General features: G+C 46.4%; 1 long non-coding RNA gene across 1 annotated transcript in view; it reads left to right on the top strand.

Annotated features, from left to right (window-relative positions):
- LOC136582173 (uncharacterized) overlaps positions 1-18,556 on the top strand; it is a 74,930-nt gene that overhangs the window by 4,864 nt on the left and 51,510 nt on the right. The window lies entirely within an intron of this gene.

The following is an 18,556-nucleotide window of genomic DNA, read 5'->3' as shown; positions in this document are numbered from 1 at the left end:
ACTTTTTTTTTGCCTTTATTTACCAATAGCTCCGCCCACTGGACCTCTAAGTTCAGAATGAGCAGAGATGTAAATGAATAAAATGAAAGTTATACTGAAGCTTTCCCCATAATTTGATGTATCAATTGGCTCAGTTCCTCCTGCTCTAGTATCTGCTGCCTGATTTTGTACAGCATGTTCAATGGGACGGGTGCCCTTTAAATTAAAATAATAGTTAAACTATCTTGAATATAGGGGAGGGAGGGAGAGGGGGAGAGGGAGAGAGGGGGGGAAAAAAAGGAAATAAATTAAAGCATGGCACTGAGCGGGTCAAATACAAAAATGCTCGGGTCTCCCATTAACTTCAACGGGGTTCGTTACTCGAATATTACGAAAAAATCAACTTGAATAACGAGCACTTGAGCATTCTGGTACTCGCTCATCTCTACTTACCAGTCATACATAGCTTTATGCACCAACATGTTTTGGATTCCAGTATGGCTGTAATTCTTGTACTTGCCAGTGTAGTACTGAAGATGTGTAGTGCTGCATAACTAAATGCAGGGCCTCAATCATCACAAGGAGAGAATATAGTCCTAGCCATGAGTGAACTATAGATGTTACATACTCTCCAATACTAGAGTGCGAAAGTACACATTTGTCATTGTATACTGCAATGTAAGGAGCTTCAAGACCTGCTCACATGTACAGACCGCAGACAGGATACGGATCCCCAACACACAACGGGATTATAAGATCCCGGGGAAATTCACTTAGTTCACATCTGATGTTGTGTACCTGATCTGGTGCAGTAAATGTCTTGTTGGGGCCCTTTATGTCGGAGAAACGGGGCAAAAACTGAAAGAGGATGAGATCTCATCGCCACACGATTAAAAAGGGAAAGACAGAATTACTTGTGGCAGAGCACTTTTCTACTCACAGACACAACATACAACATTTGAAAGTTATTATAATGAAAGGTAATTTCAAATCACAAAGCCATAGAAGAATTTGAGAGTACAAATTTATAACAACTTTTGACAGATACAACACAGGGTTAAATTCTTCAAGAGGATTCATGCGTGACTGGGAAGTATGAGACATCTATAGCAGAGATAAGGCTGTGGCTTGGTGACCCCCTAACACTAATTCAGGGACCATAAAACCTTCACATCTTTATCCGTGGGCTATTTATCTGCTTATCCTGTTGTGGTATTTTTTCAATTGAAAATTAATCACATCATGTCTGTGCCTTGTCATAAGTAGGTAGGTATATATATATATATACACACACACACACACACACACACCTCTTCGGATTTATTTTATTATGCCTAAGGAAGAACCCTAAGTAGGTTTGAAAGCTTGCTATAACATCATAATAATAATAAACTTTATTTGTATAGCGCCAACATATTCCGCAGCGCTTACATAGACAGGGGGGGATACAGAAAGACAAAATACAAACATTACAGAACCACGGTTACATATAGTAATCAGTTGATAGAAACAATAGGAGTGAGGGTCCTGCTCCAACGACCTTACATACTACAAGTAATGGGGTGATACAGAGGGTAAAGGGGCTGGAGATGTGCACGGTATGGCGAGGTGGAGAGTGAGCAATGCTATACACATAGACAATGGTCAGACATTTAGCCGTGTGACGGCAGAAACGGTGTGACTGCAGGAGCGGTTTATGATGGCTGGCAGGGATTGCAGTCAGTAGGTCAGGGAGCATGTTATCAGGCGGAGTACAGAGAGGTTTGTTTAGGGAATGCGGTATGCCTCCCTGAAGAGGTGCGTTTTTAGAGCACGCCTGAAGTTCTGCGAGTCCTGGATTGCTCGGGTAGCCTTTGGTAGTGCGTTCCAGAGGACCGGTGCTGCTCTGGAGAAGTCTTGGAGGCGGGAATGAGAAGTTCGAATGAAAGGGGCACTCAGTCTGGTTTCATTAGCAGAGCATGTATTTTTGTTAGCCATTGAAAGGTATCATCTCTACAAGATTACTTGGTTTCTCTTGATGGGAACAATCACATTTTGTATACTGGGACAGAGGTCACTGATGTGGGCTCCTCACAACAAAATGATGGCTTCAACCACTCAAGAGGAATGCTCATTTCAGAAATGCTGTATGCAGTAGGATTATGATACCAAGACATCAACTTTTACTTCCAGTAACACTAAAACTTTTTTTGGCAAGTCTACTACCAGAAGACTGTGAAGGTTAACGAGAAAACCTTTAAATGTGTGAACTTGCGGATTCTTTGAACGTCAATGGTTGAAGATCAAGGTATGGAGATCCCAAATTATGTGTGCAACCTTCTAATATAATGTCTTAGACATGAATCCAAAGCTGTGTGAATGGACTGAATAGTAAATGTTATCAGAGGTGGTCAACAAGTGACAATACCGAAGTGGCTGATACAATTCACTCATAAACACACCTACAACATTCTATGGTTATTATTACCGACCAATCACAATTTGAAGTCTCGTAAGATATTTTCCTAATAATTCAGCAACTTTTATTGATGGATGTATTGGTTTCTTGAAGAGCTGGACTGTAGCAGCATAGAAATATGGATCTTACCTGCATAAGATCTTGGTGCCATAACCCAGCACTGGTCCATTCACACGGTAATGTCAAATATAAGATCCATGGTACAATGACGTTTTGTAGACCCATTTCAAAGCCAAAGCTCCATAGACGCCTGGTTAAAGGGTGTCGTCTGCAGAAGTGCTGAAGCTTCTAATGCTTTTGCAAGCTCTTTGTGAAGCTTATGGCTATACCTTTTAGTGCTGCTTACAATGAACTGTGTCTAGTAAGGGACTGTCTGCGAAACAGAGGGTGGAGACTTTTAACCTTTTAGCTGCCAAGTTTGGAATCTGATGTTTACTCATTAAAGTCTAAGAACCATCTATATATCTCATCTCCTCCTGATGAGGTTAAGACATCCGCACATCATGGAAAATGCTTCATATGACCACAAACAAGTGTTGTTTTCATGTCTTCAGAAAGAAGCAAGTGGAATAAGAACAGGGCAACGTGTAAGCAGATGTCAGATAATTATAACAGAAGATATCTTCCAGGCTTCCGGCTCATCCTTTGCAGCCAGGAATTTTTTTCCCCTCTTTTGTGTGTGGTGGGATATGCAGGATCAGGAAATTACTAAGTGCATTAGTGAAATATGATACTAAAGGGTTGTTAAAATGTGTGTTACTTTATTTTTCTTTTTTTTTTTCTTTGAAAATTGGTTGCAATTTTTATGCCGTATATGCAGTATTTGTCAGTGAGAGTCAACCACCTTAGAGAGGCTGCCATGGTTTGTCTTGGCGGTTTAAACATTGGCTATAGATGCTCAGAATTGGCAGATGACTCAGTGATTGTTCATGCCAGTAATCATCTGTGGGGAGGACAATAATGAAAGTTACCCACAAAAGCGCCATAGATGGCTTCATAACAGCATGTCAACCACAGATGCTCCCCCACAACTGCTGATATCTGTGGTTACATCAAGAGTCAGTTTAGTAGGCAGATACCAGGCCTATGCAGGAGTATGACATTATGATTTATTTATTATACACTTGTATAATCACAGACTGGTTGAGTTGGAAGGGACCTCCAGGGTTATCGGGTCCAACCCCCTGCTCAATGCAGGATCACTAAATCATCCCAGACAGATATTTGTCCAGCCTTTGTTTGAACACTTCCATTGTAGGAAAACTCGCCACCTCCCGTGGTAACCTGTTCCACTCATTGATCACCCTCACTGTCTAATATCTAATCTGTCTCCTCCCTTTTAGTTTCATCCCATTGCTTCTAGTCTTTCCTTGTACAAATGAGAATAGGGCTGATCCCTCTGCACTGTGACAGCCCTTCAGGTATTTGTAGACCGCTATTAAGTCTCCTCTCAGCCTTCTTTTTTTGAAAGCTAAACATTCCCAGATCCTTCATCAGGTCCTTATAGGATATGGTTTGCAGCCCGCTCACCAGCTTGGTGACTCTTCTCTGAACTTAATCCAGTTTCTTAATGTCTATTTTTAAAGTGGGGTGCCCAGAACTGGACACAGTATTCCAGATGAGGTCTGACTAAGGAGGAGTAAAGGGGAACAATTACCTCACATGATCCAGACTCTATGCTTCTCTTAATACATCCCAGAATAGTGTTTGCCTTTTTTGCTGCTGCACCACACTATTGACTCATGTTCAGTCTGCCATCTATTAGTATACTCAAGTCTTTTTCACATGTGTTGCTGCTTAGCCAAATTCCTCCCATTCTGTATGCATTTTTTTCCTTTCATTTTTCTTGCCCAGATGTAGGACTGTGCATTTCTCCCTGTAAAATACCATTCTGTTAGTCGCCGCCCATTGTTCAAGCTTGTCTAAGCTATCCTTAGCTATCTAAGGATTCTTATGGGAAGGTCATTGTGATGTACTGTTTGACCTGTCAGTCACAGAGTTAATTGCTCCCTGATGGCAAAAGTCAGGAGAAACAGGAATCTGGCATGTTGAATTTCAGGAGAAAAGCTGATGTTGGCATTTTGACTCTCCCCATATTGGGGAATCATTCTAAGCCTATTGGAGGGGATATCTTATATGTACAGCCAGATCCGGCAACTGCATAAGAATAGGGCTATGTATAGGTGAGACAATCAGCACTCCCGACCCTTAGGGCTCATTCACATGCGCATATTTTTGTTCTGTATTACGTATTTTTTGTGCACATGTGTGCAGCATAAGCCCCGTGTATGTGCATTGGATTATTCAAACATTTGTATTTTATGTGTAAAAAAAAATAAAAATTGCAGCATATCCTATTTTGGTCCAATCACAAACCACAATCGCCCATTGAAGTCTGTGGGATTGTGTAAAAATGCAGCAAATACACAGTTGCCTGTGTATTTACTGCGTTTTTACACTTGTGGCAGGAGACAGTGGTTAAAAAATAGTGACATCAATTCGGCATTCTTGCATTTGTGCAAAAAACCTTGCATATGCCCCAAATACACGGAATGAAATGGCATATGCCTGTGTGAATGAGCCTTTAGAAGCATCCATACTGAACACAGGGACGTTCAGCCCTTCTCTAACAATGTGTACAGCTCCTGAGATCTTGCCATAGAAGCCCTGGTGGTTTGGAGGATGAGCAGATACCTGACCACATGAAAATAAAACATTGCTTATGGCCATTTAAAGGGGTTATCCAGGATTAAATCATTTATAGCGGCCAATTTAAATAAATTTAGTGGTACGTTCACACGTGGAAGATTTGTTGCAGAGGTTTCTGCAACTGAAAAAAATATCATTTCCATAGATGTGAATGAGGATGTTTTTGCAGAATGCATATGGATTTCTGCAAGACCTATTACAACAGGTCTGCCACTTGTCAATATATCCTTACTCATTGTAAAGATAATTTTCCATTTATGATATGTAAATAATGTCCCAGCTCCATCCCATAAAGTGAAGAATGCACAGCCCTTAAAGCGGTCACATGACTGGTAATAGTGTTAGATCTGGTGCAGTACTAATATGGTGGCAGGACATAAAGGGGTTTTCCAGTTAAATACCATTGATGACCTATCAGGATAGGTCATCAATAGTTGATTGGTTGAAGTCCATTGCTCAGGACCCTGACCTATCAGATTAGTGGACACATGCTTTCACTGCCGCAACACAGAGGTTGGATCGGAATCCTCCGCGCCAATCTGTATAGTGACTGGCGCTTGTAACTGCAGGCACCGCTCTCTTTGAAATCAATGGGAGCCGTGCCTGCAGTTACAAGCGCCGGCCACTATTTGGGAGGTCGGTGCAGAGGTTTCTGCTCCAATCTTGGTATATTTGGAGTGGCAGTCTCCATGCCGACCTCCCATGTAGTGTCCATCACAGCTCCCATTGATTTCAATGAGAGCCGTGCCTGCAATTACAAGCGCCGGCCACTACACAAAGGTCGGCACAAGGCTTCTGCTCCTACCTCTGTATTTGCGGCGGTGACAGCATGTTCCCGCACAGCTGATTAGTTGGGGTACCAAGCAACGGACCCTGGCCGATCAACTAGGTGGCGCTGTAGAGGCATTGTTCTATCTTCCCCTTTGCCTCAAGTTGAGACACATGCAATATATCTCCCTCTCCAGCTCCTGGAAAGCATTTTTCAAACACCTAGATTGCAAATCTCCCATGTTCGACTTCAATTAGATGTTGAATACACCATCTGCAACCTAGGGCATACTAGGAGTCACCACAGGTCATCTGGGTCGTTGACCATCATCCTCGGTACTCCTGTGTAAACCAGTTTCCCTTAATCTCTTGATCAGGTTTACTCCAATTCCACCACCTCTAACAATCTGTATATTCAGATATGAAGCTTCATCCATTCTGCAGCCTCCACCATATATGATAAACAGCCATAAAATCAGAATTTGCTACCTATCACAACCAAAGCATCATAACTTTCTGGTTTCCCATACTCCACATTAATCCCGAAGATGAGAAGCTTCATAAGACGCGAGGAGACATTTACCAGATCTGTAGCAAGCATCATAAACAAGCCCCGTCCTCCGACGAAACCCAGGTGTGTTAATATATAAAGACTTTATATGGCATCAAATCAAAGGCGCCGCCGCGTCATAATTCATTCTACAGTGAACATTAAACAAGAGCGTCGTAGACTATAGAGCAGTGTGCACAATTAGTTGGGTGGGAGTGTAAAACACATCTAATATACAACCCAAAGGCCGGTGGCCGCATGTTTCCCAGGAGGATGCTATATTGTTACGGATGATCTGGCCCGTCATTTTATACATTCTGCAATATTTCTTCGCCTTTATGAACCTGATTTTCCAGACACAAGTATGACACGGGCAGAAAGGATTAACAGCCGGGGCTATTTTCGGAGCAGACCTTTATCCGCATGGGTTTTGATCACCTTTTATGACTGTCTGGGGCCATGTTTATAAATCTGTCACGTTTACTTTCTTTGTGAACATATGGGTACATTTCACCATCAAACACATGGGAGAAGGACCGACCGTTACATCCAGTGCCGTGTTCCCATACAAGCACAATAATTTGACAGCCATCCACAAGAACTTGGTGACACTAAACACTGCGGTGGATTAGCGCACCCACGGAAATCTCAACGTAGGGGTAGCTAGTTAGCAGCTGCAGTATGCACATGAGTTGTGCCCTCATCCAATAGGGTAGGAGGTATCACGACCAACTCGGCACTCCTTCAAACTCTAGTATTAGTACAGGCAAGATCAAGCCTTATGAGAAATGTGAAAAATTGGAAGAGGATATTTAAGAGGACTTAAAAATGGGTTGTCCAGTCTTGAGAACCCATGGCAATCAAATGACTGGCACGCATTGTCAGCTGAAACGTCAAGCTGCACAAGAAGTGCAGTATTATATGGTGACTTAATGCATGAGCAACCATGTAATATATGGTCAGACTGAGGCATCCTGAGTAGGAGACGTTCTCTAATAGAGGGGTTCTTGAGCAGGCAACCCCCTCTGATGTCAAGATACTCTAATATCACATGGACAGGGGCTGTCTTAATGGGACAATTGGTTTAAGGTTTTTCTAGACAGCTAATGTTTAGTGACTACAATACCTCAGTCTTTCCAAGGAACAAATGCATATCAAAATTGGGCATAGCAGATGAAGTGCAAATATTTGAACAAGAGCCAAAAAGTAAGGCTGGAAGTTATGGTCCACTGCAGGTGAAATATTTGAAGGTTTTTATAACAGATGCCATAATGGAGAATCTCAAGGAAAATAACCTTAACAGTATGGGTTCCTGGTAAGGCCACATACACATTGTAGGTGCGGCTATAACACCCATATTATTAACAAGCCTCAACCCAACTGCAGGTCCATCTGAACTAGAGGATGAATGTGACTGAGGATGAATAGAGGATGTGTGGCTGAGAGTTCATGTCCGTAGACCTGGGATCACGCTGAGCCACGTCTGTAATACAGTCTTATGACTGCATGACTGTTTCTGCGCACAATCTGCACGCAAAACAGTAGAACCCATTGTTTGCAATTTTTTTTCTCATGCATAATGTGCACATGGAAAATAAAGCAGCATGCTCCATTTTTGTGCACATTTGCATATCAGAGGACCCATAGAAGTCTATGGGAGCTACACAAATGCACAACGGGATGCGTGAAACTGAGCAAAACAGCAGGGAAAAGAACACATCTGGACCTCATTAGGCTTATAGCCTTTAAATCCACAGAAAAAGTGGATTATACCCACCTGATAATCAGGTTTCCAGTAGTCTCCACGACAGCACCAACTGAGATTGCCTCCTCCTGGTAGGACAGGAACATACTGAGAGGTTAAAAGCTCCCCCCCTTCCCTCAGTGGATTCTAACGAATTGCCGGGGCAGGAGCTAAACTTAAATTTCTTCCCCTAACCGGGGTTTTTTTATTTTTAAATTTATTATTTTACTTTTATAGGGCGGGAAAGGTACGGGTGCTGTCGTGGAGACTACTGGAAACCTGATTATCAGGTGGGTATAATCCACTTTTTCCCCCAGTCGTCTCCACGACAGCACCAACTGAGACGTACCAACTAAAGTTTATTAGGGTGGGATCGCTGCCGAGAGGACTTTACGGCCAAAGGCCATGTCCTCGTCCTGCTGCACTTTTACCCTATAGTGTTTAGTGAACGTGTGGGGTTTTTTCCAGACTGCGGCCTTGCAAATTTGCTCGACCGAGGCTGAACTGTGTTCGGCCCATGAGGACGCTACTGCCCTTGTGGAATGGGCTTTAAGAGCTAACGGGATCTCCTTCCCGAGGGCCTTATAGGATTCTATGATGGCCAGACGGATCCACCTGGCTATGGACCTTTTTGCTGCTTTACTACCCTTATTTGGGCCACTGAACTGGACGAACAAGTTGTCGTCTCGCCTCCAGTGGCTCGTTGTATCTATGTAGGTTAGGACTGCTCTCCTAACGTCCAGGCAACTTAGGGTTCTTTCCTCCTCGTTTTTTGGGTTACTGAAGAATGAGGAGATTATTATATCCTGGGACCTATGAAAATCTGACACTACTTTTGGCATAAAGGCCGGGTCTGTTTTAAATATTAGTTTGGTGTCTGCGATTTTCATGAACGGGTGGCGGATGGACAAGGCCTGTAGTTCGCTAACCCGTCTTGCGGAGGTGATGGCTACTAGGAAGATGGTCTTGATTGTAAGCATTCTTATAGGTAGCGCCTCGATCGGTTCGAATGGTACCGCTGCCATGGCCCCTAGAACCCAATTAAGGTTCCAGTCTGGGAACAGGTTTATGGGCCTAGGGCGTAATCTAGCTGCTGCTGTTAGGAACCTGTGGACCCATCTGTCGTCTGCGAATTTTGTGTCGCAGATGGCGCTAAGGGCTGAAACTTGGACTTTTAGGGTGCTCGGGGAGAGGCCCATCTCTAAGCCCTCCTGCAGGAATTCTAAGATTAGCGGAGTGTCGGGGATAGAATCCCCGCGATCCCTTCCCTGTCTCCATGAGGAAAACCTTCTCCAGACCTTCTGGTAGATCAGGTGGGTCGTCTTTTTCCTACTGGACATTAGGGTTTCTACTACTTTCTCTGAGAATCCTTTCTTTCTTAGCGAGGATTCTTCAAGAGCCATGCCGTTAAATGGAGTTTGTCTAGGCCGAGGTGGTTCAGTGGCCCCTGCGATAGAAGATCTGTCCAGGTAGGGAAGGTGACTGGGTCCTGGACACTCAGTGTTGTCAGAAGACCGAACCAGCTTCTTTTCGGCCAGAAGGGGGTCACCAGGATTAGCGTGCATCCCTGGGTTCTGAAGTGCTGTAAGACCCTGGGAATTAGTGGTATGGGAGGAAAGGCGTAAGCCAGTCCTTGACCCCAGTCCTGGCCTAGGGCGTCTACCGCTATCGGGCGATCTGGCCGGAGGGAGAAAAAGTTGCCTACTTTTGTGTTCTCCCTGGTTGCGAAGAGGTCCAACTGTGGGGTCCCCCACCAGTTGGTTAGGATTCTGAATGCCTCTGGGGAGAGGGACCACTCTCCTGGGTCTATTTGCTTCCTGCTGAGGAAGTCTGCTTTTTCGTTTAGTGTACCCTTCAAGTGGGTTGCCGTGATCGAGAGGATCCGGCCCTCCGCCCAGTGAAAGATTTTCTGTGCGATGCTTTGCAGTGGGGGAGATCTTGTGCCCCCTTGGTGTCGTATGTGAGCGACCGCGGTGACATTGTCTGACAGTATTTTTATGTGTTGGTTCTGTAGCAAGTTGCCCAACTGCTGTAGAACCTGCCAAACTGCCTGTAGTTCTCTGAAATTTGAGGACTGTTCTTTTATCCTCTGAGGCCAGGGACCCTGAAAGAGTTGGTTCCCCACATGCGCTCCCCATCCACAAGCGCTTGCGTCTGTTGTGATGTGGATGGCTGGGTTTTGTAGCCAGTGAACCCCTCTCCGCAGGTTCTCTGGGGATGTCCACCAACGCAGGGATGTTTTTGCCCTGTTTGGGATGTACATCCTTGCCCCTAACGAGGACTGCCTTTTGTCCCATGAGGATAGGACTACGGCCTGCAGGGCTCTGGTGTGGGCCTGGGCCCATGCTACTCCTGGGATGCATGATGTCAAGCTCCCTAGGAGAGACATTGCCTCCCGAGTTGTGCAGAATCGTCTTCGTAGGAAGGTTTTGACTATTCTGCGGATTTTTTGTATTCTCTCCTCGGGTAGGTAGGAGCATTGCGATTCTGAGTCGAGAGTTATTCCCAGAAACGTCTTCTGCTTGTCGGGATCTAGGCTGGATTTTTCCCAGTTTATAATCCATCCCAACGATTGGAGAAGTTCTAGTACTGTCTCCAGGTGTTTTGTTAGGAGTTTTTTGGACTCTGCTATTAATAGAACATCGTCCAGGTACGGTACTACTAGGATCGATTTTTCTCAAGTAGGCGGCTACCTCCGCTATAATCTTGGTAAAGATTCTGGGGGCTGAGGATATCCCGAAGGGCAGGCATCTGAATTGGTGGTGGTCTATTCTTCTGCCCATGTCCACTGCGAACCGCAGGTATTTCTGAGAATCTTTGTGGATCGGGATGTGAAAATAAGCGTCCTTTAGGTCGATGGACGCCATGTAGGCTCCTCTGGGGATCAACTTTATTGTGGAGGAGATGGTTTCCATTCTGAATCCCCTGTATCGGACGCAGGTGTTCAGGCCTTTCAGATTTATTATCGTCCGGTGTTTCCCTCCGGGTTTTTTTTACTAGAAAGAGCCTGGAATAATAGCCCTGGGTTTCCTCGTTTCGCGGTACGGGAGATATTGCGTTTAACCGTTGCAAGTCGCGCACGCTTTGCCTTAGTAAATGTAGCTGTTTTTTTTGGGCTCGCGTGGTAATAAATTTCCTTCTGGGGATGGACACTAGCTCTATCCGGTATCCGTGCTGTAGGATTTTTGGGATCCATTGGCCCCCGCAGATTGCGGCCCATTGATCCGCAAAGCTCCCCAGCCTTGCCCCTACGGGGATGGCGTCAGGGTCTCTGCTTCGGCTCCCCCTGGTGGGGGTTGAAGAGGATATTCCTTCCTCTGCCCCCCTTGGGGTAACTCCAGCGGCCTGTCTTGCCCTTGCCTCGGTAGGCCTCGGGCTGCTGCATTGGGGCCCGGGAAAAGGTCTTCGCTCTCTGTGGCTTTTCCTCAGGGAACCCTTTTTTCCTGTCGGCCGCCTTTTCTAGAATTTTGTCTAGGTCCGGTCCGAATAGAAATTGGCCGTAGAATGGGAGGGCACACAATTTGTTTTTCGAGGCCAGGTCGCCTGACCATGATCTCAGCCATAACACCCTTCTGGCTGAGTTAGAGCGGGCTGTGGCCTTTGCTGAGAGCTTGACGGTCTCGGCCGCGGCGTCCGCTAGGAAGTTAGTTGCCATGCGCAAGATGGGAAGGGAGTTAAGGATCTGATCTCTTGGTGTTTTGTTGGTCAGGTGTAGTTCCAACTGCTCTAACCATACCCCCAGGGTCCGCGCCACGCAAGTGGCTGCGATCCCTGGCCTAAGGATGTTTGCCGCTGCCTCCCATGATTTCTTTAGGAGTCCCTCTGCCTTGCGATCCATGGGGTCTTTTAGCTGTGCGGCATCCTCAAAGGGAAGAGTCGTCCTCTTCGCTACCTTGGCCACCGGGACGTCTACTTTAGGTATTTCGTCCCAGCTTGCGCAAGCTTCCTCTTCCAAGGGGTATCTCCTTTTTACGCCTCGAGCGGAGAAGGAACCTGCGTCTGGTCTACTCCACTCTCTCTGAATTATTTTAGAGATGTTTTTGTGGACCGGGAAGGTATGTTTACGCCTCTCCCCAAGTCCACTGAATATTTCATCCTGTAGAGTCCGCGGCTCTCTGGGCTGTTCCATTTTTAATGTAGCCCTGACTGATTTTATTAGTTCCGTCAACTCGTCTTGATGGAACAAATATTTCCTGTAGTCCTCCTCCTCTGAGGACTCCTCGGCCGCCTGTTCCTCTTGCTCTGATCCGATGGAATTCTCGGAATCAGAAGGCTCCTCGGGAACATACGCCTTTTTCTGGCGTTTTGCTGGCGGTGCCGGCAGTGACGTTAGAGCTGATCGCACCTCCTCCTTCACCAGCTTCCTAACGTCATCCAGGAATCCCCCCGATTCCTCTCTGACTAGCCTAGCCACGCATGCCTTGCATAGAGGCCTCTGGTACGTGGCTGGCAGTCTCGTCCCGCATTCCACGCATTTTCGCCGTTTTGTTCTGGGGGGGATGTCTTTTTTATCCCCCTGACAAACAAAGCATTTTTGCGGGTAAACATGCAATTTTTCCATATACAACATGCTGGATATTTGCATTGTATTTTTGCCGCACTGGCTACTTACGGCCGCTGAGGCTGAGGTTTCAGCTGTCTCTGGGGCTGGAGCACTCATCTTTATACCAGTGCTGCAGACACCCTGCGACCTGTAGTGCTGGTGTTCTGGCTTCTCTCAGGTTCCTATTTGAATTTCGCGCTCCTGCGCTAAGCCCCGCCCCCTCCGCTCCTAATGCAGACGCGATGACGTCATCGCGCTGGACGTGAGATGCGGCGCCCCGCCCCCTGCCGTCAAAGGGCTTCCTGGAGCGCCGCGCTGTAATTTCTGCCGGAGGACGAGGGGGACTGAGGCTCCCGCTTTGAACCCCCCATGGGTCGCCGCGGGAGGAACCTGGCCCGGGGGTTACCACCCTGATGTGGCGTCCCGAGAGTCGTCTGGCTGCGAAGGGATGACAGGGTGAGCCACTGCCTTCCGATCCGCCTGTATACTTTCGCTGGCTTCTCCACCAGCTCCTCTCAGCGATCCTGCCTCCTGGCAGGACAGGAAGACACTGAGGAAAGTGGGGGAGCTTTTAACCTCTCAGTATGTTCCTGTCCTACCAGGAGGCGGCAATCTCAGTTGGTGCTGTCGTGGAGACGACTGGGGGAAAAGGTGTTTCACACGTGAACTGGCGCTGCATAAAGAAAAAGTACCGTACTATTGCACAGACACGCACGCAAATCTACCTTGTTCACAGCACAGATACAATGTGCTGCGACAAGCATTTTTTGCACATTTGCTTATGCGAAAGGGTCCCAAGCCTGTGGAGGTTGGGCAGCCAAACTTCAGATGTGTGATACTGTGCTGCATATAAGATTGTACGCTGGAATTGTGTTTGCGTGAACTGACTCAGTGGTAGGAAAAAGGCAATGGTTGCATCCAACGCAAGGACTGGTTGGAGGTACATAAGAGAATCTCACAATTCAAGTGTTTCGCAAAGCCTCCGCAGGCCAGCAATAGGCACAACAAAATGGCCTATACTCCGTTTGTAGAAAGTGTAAAACAGGTTAAAAAGTTTTATTTAGCAAATTAGATGCAATTCCCACCAACTACAATAACCCTTGTCTATAGGCTTCACTAGCTAAGCCAGAAACCTACTGCACACTGATGAGGAGTAACAACCCCCCACCCCAAGCAGCCATCTATGGTATTCTGACTTGGCTTCCAATTCCCAGTCATTGTTAAAAAGCTTATCTAAAAGGTCTGACATTGATTTGCAGGAATGCTACCTTCCAATAGGTGGCACTGCAGAGGTCTTGTTCCATTTCCCTATGGTCAGTTCATCAGACACTACAAGTTCTGACTTAAGCGGTCCGTGTTGTCTGCTTTGCCATCGCACTGCAGATCAGTTTAAAGACAATCATTACATGTAGGGACAGGTTTCAGTAGATTTACTAGGGTTAGGGCCATTTTTCTTAGTAACTGTATATTATAGGTTTGTATCAGTGTGAAACTAGATTTCCCAGAATTGTCAATGCGCTGCACAGCAGGACCACCCACTTTACTTAGGGAACCCCTTAAGGACCAGGCTGTTTTGTACCTAAATGACGAGACACATTTTAGGGATTTTACTGCCCTACTTGATCCTCCAGCTACCAGTTATTTTTGCTGCGTTTTCCCTTAACATATAGGGCTATTTTTTTTATCTCTAACTTTTCCCATCTTAGTTTTAGGTATATATTTTTATTTTATTCTGTATTTATTTTGTAATGTTTTAACACTTATGTCCCCCATGACATCATAAGACTTCTGGGGATCACTCACTTTTTTTTTAGTTCACTTTTCCACTGGAGCATCCAAAGGAGCTGCAGTTATAGAGAAGAACATTCCCCTGTAGTGACCTCAGTCACTGGCAGCGCTGATCAGGGTCTGCTAGGACCCAGCAGCTCTGCTGTAACAGGGTGAACCCAGCAGTCACATGATCAGGCTGCATAGTGGAAGAAACGCTTCCACTTTAGTACGTAGTGCCGATTAAGCACTATGTACCCGGGAAAGGAGAAGGCAGAAACAGTTACCACTTCTCCTAGTTCTTAGCTGTGACTAACAGCTTAGGACCCGACCTGCTCCATTGCAGAGGCTTTAATCCAGCGTCGTATTTTTGCCATCGGCAGGGATTAAAGCCCAGGACAGAAAGCCAAATATTTACAGTGCTTGGTCCTTAAGGGGTTAAAAGTTTTTCATAGAACTTGGCTGTCCGGTCTAAATGAAAGTCAGAACTGAAGACTATGCGTACGAGTCTGTGACACCAGTATATTCCAGACATGCAAGCGTCTGATACAGAAGTGTCCCGGCTGCATGTATCCTACCTGAACTCAGCATTATAGGAATCCATGCTGCTTGGAGTTTTAATCAGGATACCTGAGAGCAGGTCAGGACACTCCCGTATTACAGAAGCGTAAATGTGGCCAAATACACCATCACTAGCTTAAAGGGGTTCTGTCAGCAAAACCCCTTTAACTCTGCCCTGCATCCCTGTACATTCTAACATGTGAAAAGTTAAAAAAACAAAGTAAATTTACCTAATCCCGTTGTATTTGTTCCCTCCCATGTTTACCTGGAGCGTGAGGGGTCATCTCCCATCAGCATCTGCACGCTGAAGCCTCTAACGTCCTCCGAGAGTCGACGGCGAGTACGCAAGCACACTTGGAAAGGGGACGCATGCGCACTCACTGTCGACTCTCCGAGGACGTCACAGTTTAGAAGCGGCCTGGCCAAATAGTGGCCGACGCATCACTTGTGATGCGTCGACCACTGACCCGGGCGGCAGTACTTGCCGTCAGGCATTGGTGGAAGCTGGAACTTTTTTTTTTTAAATCAATTTTTATTGAAATTTTCACAATAACAGATAAGAGAATTTTACAGCGTACCGTACATATGTAGAACTGTGGACAAGGATAAACATATGCATTACCAATCTGCTATATCTAGACATTACCGTGGGGCAAGTACAGTATCTTTGGGTTAAGAGAGAAATAGGGGATCATCAGGTCTCAACTGAGGCCAGTATTGTGAGTAATTATTGCAAGGCCCTGTTCAAACAGAACATACTGTGGAAGACAAAGGGGGGGAATGGGAAGGGTTAAGAGAGGATGGGTGAGGGAGGGGAAACCAGGGAGGGTGAGGGGAGAGTGAGCTCCCGAGAGGGGGGAAGATTATTTCCAACGTTGGGGCTCTCACCAGCTGCGCCCCCAATGACATTCCTGATGTCAGCTTCGTTTTAAGCCAGTAATGGAGGAGGAGGGAGAGGAAGGGTTAAGCGCAAGGACCCTCTGGAGCCAGTAGGGCTAAGGTAGAACCGACTGCTGCATGTCACCGGCACTGGGAGACACTCCGATTACGTCGCTCCTAATAGCCTGCCATGGGCTCCAAATTTTTTGAAAATCATCATGGGTCCCCTTAGACCAACTAGAGAGCTCTTCCAAGTTCGCCAAAAGATCCGCTCTGTCCCTCCAGAGAGTCAGAGTAGGAGCATCTTGCTGCTTCCACAGAGGGATCAGGGCTTTCGCTGTATCGAGCAAAAGGGCAATCAGTTTGTTTACGAGGGTGAAAGGCAGGGGATGGCCTCCACAGAAGAACCACCTCAAGGGAGAGCGCCAGATTAGGGGAAAGCTTTTTCAGCACCATCTCTATGCCCCTCCAGAAAGAAGTTATAACCGGGCAATCCCACCATATATGCAGAAATGAGCTAGTAGCAGATTCACATCTCCAGCACCTGTCCTGTGAGGCCAGCTTATGGTCAACCAACCATTGCAGAGTCTGGTACCACCTCACCAGGAGTTTATAGTGGGATTCCTGTGAGGTGACACACGGACACAGGCCGACCGCATAATTAAGGAGGAGCTTGGTTTCATCTCTGGATAGAGATATGCGGAGCTCCCTCTCCAAAGAAATGAGGAAGGCCGGTTTCGATATCAGCGGAGGGGAAATGAAATGTTTGCGAATATAAGCTATTCTCCTAGGGGCTACGGAAGCACCATTGATTGCGGATTCGAAAGGGGTCAGAGGCCTGGTCGATTTGTGTATCCCGAAAAAGTCCTTAAAGACTTTCACCATGTGAGTCGCTGCTAGAAAAGGCAAGTTCCGGTTTGGGAGGAGATCTTCCAATAAGGAGGAAGGAGGTTTATGGGAGCGAAAGAGGATGTCCTGAAAGCATTTACCTTCAAGGATCCTCCAAGCACCAGCCAAACATGGGTCTAGGGTTAAACCCATGAATTTATATAGCGCACATAAGGGGGTGCTAGGAGAGGGGCTAGGAGCCAGAGTCTCTCTCAGAGTCTCCTATGTCTCAAGAGGGCCTCTTAATAGGGGGTTGATTCCACAGCCCTTATGAATTTTCCTGCCAGGAAACCATAGATCCTCTGAGAGAAGGGCCATACGTTCTTCTAGCTCATGTCTGGATAAGAGGATCTCTGCTCGGACGGGAAAGTTCCATCCAATAATTCAATTGATTGGCAAGGTAGAACTCCCGAACACAGGGGAGATCCACTCCTCCCTCACAGCGTCGTCAGACCAAGATTGGCCCACTGTCTTCTGGTCACTTTCCCATCCACAAGTACCTTGAGAAAATTGATCTGAGAGTCTTAAAAAAAAAAAAAAAGAGGTTGGGATGAAAATAGGAAGGAGTCTGATCTTATATAAGATAATGGGGGATAACATACAATTTTAGAATGTTTCCTACCTAGCCTGGAACTTTGCCAGCTTCTGCACTTCAATAGAAAGGCTGCAGGAGGGACATAAGAGCAGCAGGTTCCTGGTTAATGGCCCGATAAGGCACAGGTGAGTATAGATATTTTTTGCTGACAGAACCTTTAAGTTATTTTACAGTAGACTTTCTGCATCAGTCCGAAGGTCCATTTACACAGGACAAGTGCCGGGGAAACGATGCCAGACACTCATCCTCACACATACTTGTGCACGGCATGGGAGCTAGTATCACTGGCTCACAGCAGGAAGGGCTGCAGGAGATTTCTCTCTTCGCTCTTCCTCACCCATCTCCATTGACATAACATAGCCGTCATTCAGTACTGAACAGCTGCTATTTACACTGAAAGATGAGCGATCAGCTCATCAGCCATCGCTTACGCTGCATAACATCCTGGACGATGAGCCGATCGCTAATCATTCAGTGTAAATAGCAGCGGTTCAGTACTGAACTGCTATGTTAAGTCAATGGAGAGAGACAGGGGAGTGTGAGGGGAGAAATTTTCTGCATCCTCCAAGCTGTGAGCCAGCGATACTAGCTCCCGTGCTGCAGTAAGTATGTATAGGAATGAGGGTTGGGCAATGTTTGCCAGACACTCGTCCCGTGTAAATGGGCCTTAAGATCTGTGTGCCATCATTTAATAGCAGTCTGATTCCTCCCTGGTCATGGGATGTGGAGGAGCAGTTAGTTATCAGAGCTGTTCTGTCTGCTGAACAGTACGGCCCCATGCACACAAACGCAAATTCCGTGGCGAGATTTCTCGCAGAATCTCCGCTGGCGCCCGCTGCCAAAGTTTGCATTAGAAAATGTAATCCTAGGCAGATGGCTGTGATTTGTCCGTGTGAAAACACATGTGGAACACAAATTGCGGCAGGTTTTATTTCTGTGCGGGTCTCGCAGAGGCCTGCACAGAAATGTCAGTGGTGACGGGCTGGCTTCTCTTTGCTCATGCACCGGCTGGCCGGCAGCCATCACACACAGTAGAGAGGAGACGCCGGGAGCGGGTAAGCCACAGGCCTCTGCAGGGGCATGGGACTGCATCCCACTGTGAGAATTCTCGCAGC

This window comes from Eleutherodactylus coqui, chromosome 11, assembly GCF_035609145.1.
Source record: "Eleutherodactylus coqui strain aEleCoq1 chromosome 11, aEleCoq1.hap1, whole genome shotgun sequence".
Lineage (NCBI taxonomy): Eukaryota > Metazoa > Chordata > Amphibia > Anura > Eleutherodactylidae > Eleutherodactylus > Eleutherodactylus coqui.
Note: the sequence above shows the minus strand (reverse complement) of the source record. Positions and strands in the feature narration are given on the sequence as shown.